We start from the raw sequence: 5,000 nt of genomic DNA, 5'->3' as shown, positions 1-5,000 counted from the left end.
GGTCCTTCCTTGAGGGAGCACTTCTTCGGCCACTTTGCAAGTGCAACCGCTGCCAGCAAAAGTTCTGAAAATCGAGTTCCCGAAAATCTCCGGGTACCCCGCCAACCCCCAGCCACCCGAATCGCAAGTGTCAATTCGGCGGGTTGCCTGCCGGTAGTCCTTCCGAAAATGAGGCGCCAAATCGCCGCAACGGCCATTTTTCATTTCGGCATCGGGACTTCCGACGGCAACTGATTAACTAGCCCGGGGACTAGAGCGGCAGCAAATGCAACGTGCCCTCTTGGCGGGAGCAACTTGACCGCCCCCGTGGGGAAAGGTCAACTCGGGGCCCGGGAAAGTCGCCGAGTCCGACCCCATACACTTCCATGAGTTGGGGGTTTTGGCCTTCCCGGCCCAAGGCTCGCCTTATTTCGGCCTGCACTTTCGGAAAAGGGTGCATTCCTTTTGGTTAATGATTTCACCAGCCCGGGTCTTAGCCTCTGCCCCGACGGCTAAGTCTTTTGGTTAATGATTTCCTGCGGCTGGGACTACCCTTTCCCCCCGCCCTGCAGGCACCCGGGTCGGGAGGCCGTCGGGGGCACTTTCCGGGGCAAATCCGGACCCTTACGCAAGGGAGAGTGCGCCCCCCGCCTCGGCCGGGGGTCAGGCTGCCGCCTATTAAGCCCGACAGAAAACCCGAAAAATGGACGAAAATGGGAAAAAATCCCCATCCGAAAAAGGCTTAAAAGTCGGTTGGGCGGCAGCTAGGGTCGGTCTCTGCAGACCTGGAGGCTCGGGTGGACTCTTGGAATAAACGTCCAAGTCCCGACTTGCCACCTCCTACTACTGTGCAGATACCCCGCCAACCCCCAGCCACCCGAATGACAAGCGTCCGATCAGCGGGACGAATTTGACAACTCTGGCCGGACCTCTGGAACTCCATCCCGGGTAACCGGGGCAAATTTTTCCGCTTGATCGCCCTTCCACTGGTTAACCATTTGCCCTTTCGGACTTAGTCTCTGGACATTATTCGACGGATTTTCTGGTTAACCATTTGCCCTTTCGGACTTAGTCTCTGGGCATTATTTTCGACTTTTTGGTTAATGATTTCACACTTTTTACTTACTTTTGCGCTTTTTGGTTAATGATTACTCTGCTTACTGGTTAATTATTTGCCCTTTCGGACTTAGTCTCTGGACATTATTTTCGAGTTTTTGGTTAATGATTTCACACTTTTAACATATTTTTGCGCTTTTTGGTTAATGATTACTCTGCTTACTGGTTAACCATTTGCCCTTTCGGACTTAGTCTCTGCACATTATTTTCGACTTTTTGGTTAATGATTTCACACTTTTAACATATTTTTGCGCTTTTTGGTTAATGATTTCATACTTTTTACTTACTTTTGCGCCTTTTGGTTAATGATTACTCTGCTTACTGGTTAACCATTTGCCCTTTCGGACTTAGTCTCTGGACATTATTTTCGAGTTTTTGGTTAATGATTTCACACTTTTTACTTACTTTTGCGATTTTTGGTTAATGATTACTCTGCTTACTGGTTAACCATTTGCCCTTTCGGACTTAGTCTCTGGACATTGTTTTCGACATTTTGGTTAATGATTTCACACTTTTAACTTAATTTTGCGATTTTTGGTTAATGATTACTCTGCTTACTGGTTAACCATTTGCCCTTTCGGACTTAGTCTCTGGACATTGTTTTCGACATTTTGGTTAATGATTTCACACTTTTAACTTAATTTTGTGCTTTTTGGTTAATGATTTCATACTTTTTACTTACTTTTGCGATTTTTGGTTAATGATTACTCTGCTTACTGGTTAACCATTTGCCCTTTCGGACTTAGTCTCTGGACATTATTTTTGGGTTTTTGGTTAATGATTTCACACTTTTTACTTACTTTTGCCCTTTTTGGTTACTGATTACTCTGCTTACTGGTTAACCATTTGCCCTTTCGGACTTAGTCTCTGGACATTATTTTCGAGTTTTTGGTTAATGATTTCACACTTTTAACATATTTTTGCGCTTTTTGGTTACTGATTTCATACTTTTTACTTACTTTTGCGCCTTTTGGTTAATGATTACTCTGCTTACTGGTTAACCATTTGCCCTTTCGGACTTAGTCTCTGGACATTATTTTCGAGTTTTTGGTTAATGATTTCACACTTTTTACTTACTTTTGCGATTTTTGGTTAATGATTACTCTGCTTACTGGTTAACCATTTGCCCTTTCGGACTTAGTCTCTGGAGATTATTTTCGAGTTTTTGGTTAATGATTTCACACTTTTTACTTACTTTTGCGATTTTTGGTTAATGATTACTCTGCTTACTGGTTAACCATTTGCCCTTTCGGACTTAGTCTCTGGAGATTATTTTCGAGTTTTTGGTTAATGATTTCACACTTTTTACTTACTTTTGCGATTTTTGGTTAATGATTACTCTGCTTACTGGTTAACCATTTGCCCTTTTGGACTTAGTCTCTGGACATTATTTTCGGGTTTTTGGTTAATGATTTCACACTTTTTACTTACTTTTGCGATTTTTGGTTAATGATGACTCTGCTTACTGGTTAACCATTTGCCCTTTCGCACTTAGTCTCTGGAGATTATTTTCGACTTTTTGGTTAATGATTTCACACTTTTAACTTAATTTTGTGCTTTTTGGTTAATGATTTCATACTTTTTACTTACTTTTGCCCTTTTTGGTTAATGATTACTCTGCTTACTGGTTAACCATTTGCCCTTTCGGACTTGGTCTCTGGACATTATTTTCGAGTTTTTGGTTAATGATTTCACACTTTTTACTTACTTTTGCGATTTTTGGTTAATGATTACTCTGCTTACTGGTTAATTATTTGCCCTTTCGGACTTAGTCTCTGCACATTATTTTCGAGTTTTTGGTTAATGATTTCACACTTTTAACATATTTTTGCGCTTTTTGGTTACTGATTTCATACTTTTTACTTACTTTTGCGCCTTTTGGTTAATGATTACTCTGCTTACTGGTTAACCATTTGCCCTTTCGGACTTAGTCTCTGCACATTATTTTCGACTTTTTGGTTAATGATTTCACACTTTTAACATATTTTTGCGCTTTTTGGTTAATGATTTCATACTTTTTACTTACTTTTGCGCCTTTTGGTTAATGATTACTCTGCTTACTGGTTAACCATTTGCCCTTTCGGACTTAGTCTCTGGACATTGTTTTCGACATTTTGGTTAATGATTTCACACTTTTAACTTAATTTTGTGCTTTTTGGTTAATGATTTCATACTTTTTACTTACTTTTGCCCTTTTTGGTTAATGATTACTCTGCTTACTGGTTAACCATTTGCCCTTTCGGACTTAGTCTCTGGAGATTATTTTCGAGTTTTTGGTTAATGATTTCACACTTTTTACTTACTTTTGCGATTTTTGGTTAATGATTTCACACTTTTTACTTACTTTTGCGATTTTTGGTTAATGATGACTCTGCTTACTGGTTAACCATTTGCCCTTTCGGACTTAGTCTCTGCACATTATTTTCGAGTTTTTGGTTAATGATTTCACACTTTTTACTTACTTTTGCGATTTTTGGTTAATGATTTCATACTTTTTACTTACTTTTGCGATTTTTGGTTAATGATGACTCTGCTTACTGGTTAATTATTTGTACTTTCGGACTTGGTCTCTGGACATTATTTTCGACTTTTTGGTTAATGATTTCACACTTTTAACATAATTTTGCGCTTTTTGGTTAATGATTACTCTGCTTGCTTGTTACTGATTTCCCCTTTCGGACTTGATCTCTGGCCGTTCTTTTCGACCTTTTTGGATCAGGTTTCCACACTCTGAAATTATTTTGGGCTCACTGATTAGGCGAGATCAAGGGGGCATGCCTGGGCACTTTGGGCTCAGTTTGGGAAGGCGGCGTCCGTGTGCTCCTCCGCCCTTCCCGCACTTGCGGCTAGGTTTGCCAAACTGCGCTGACCCGCAGCCCTGCCTTTTTGCCCACGGCACGGAACGACTCAAGTCTGGCTCCGTTCCAGGCCGTTGCCTCCGGCTGCCCGCCGTCCGGCCGGCCTGGGACGTACCCCGGCTGACGGCGCCGGAGCCCCTCTAGCAGCCACCGGTGCCGCGGGCCAATGGGTCCGGGCGTTCCGGAGCTATCGGTGGGGAAGTGCTCTCCCCTTTTCCTGACGCCGTTCGCCCGAGCAGAGGTGCAGCCTGACGGGACTGCTGTCGCCTTCCGCGGCGCACCGGCCCCTTTCACCTGCCGTCGACCGCGCGGAGCTCGGACCTTCCTCCCCGAAGTTATGGCCCCGGCGCCGGAGGGTTCCCGGGGCCGGGCATTCAGCGGGGTGAGTCTTCACCTTCCCGGTCAGCCTGCGGGGTCGGTGCGCCGGCACTCGACGCGGGAGGGTCCCCTCTTTCCGTAGAGCCCCGCCCGGTGCCGATCGGCCGGCGGATTGCGGAGCGAACCGCGCCTGACCGACGGGCCTCGGAAACCCGTTGCAGTCGACGGGGGGGAACCGGACAGCGGGACGAGGTGCCGATTCCACCCGCAGATTCGATCCCGAAATCCCGCGGGATTCGGCGGTCCGACCCGACAGATTCAAACGTCGCCCGGGCGGCCCCCAGCGGTCGGGCCGGCCTGGTTCCGCCACCGCCCGATGCCCCTCGCCCCCGGCTACCGCCGACCGCGCCGACCGAGGGAATGCGGCCGGACGTCCGGCGGCAATCGGCCGGAAAGCGGTATGGCCATTTCCTACTGTCCCTCGGACGGGCAGAGGGGCGGCGCCGGGGCACTCGCGGACCAGGCCGCGCCCCTCCGAGCCCTACCGCCTGCCGTCGACCGCGCGGGGATCGGACCTCCCTCCCCGAAGTTATGGCCCCGGAGCCGGAGGGTAGCCGGGGCCGGGCATTCAGCGGGGTGAGTCTTCACCTTCCCGGTCAGCCTGCGGGGTCGGTGCGCCGGCACTCGACGCGGGAGGGTCCCCTCTTTCCGTAGAGCCCCGCCCGGTGC

This window comes from Heterodontus francisci, unplaced genomic scaffold (genome assembly GCF_036365525.1).
Source record: "Heterodontus francisci isolate sHetFra1 unplaced genomic scaffold, sHetFra1.hap1 HAP1_SCAFFOLD_1179, whole genome shotgun sequence".
NCBI lineage: Eukaryota > Metazoa > Chordata > Chondrichthyes > Heterodontiformes > Heterodontidae > Heterodontus > Heterodontus francisci.
The sequence above is the reverse complement of the archived record's forward strand: the minus strand, read 5'-3'. Positions refer to the sequence as shown.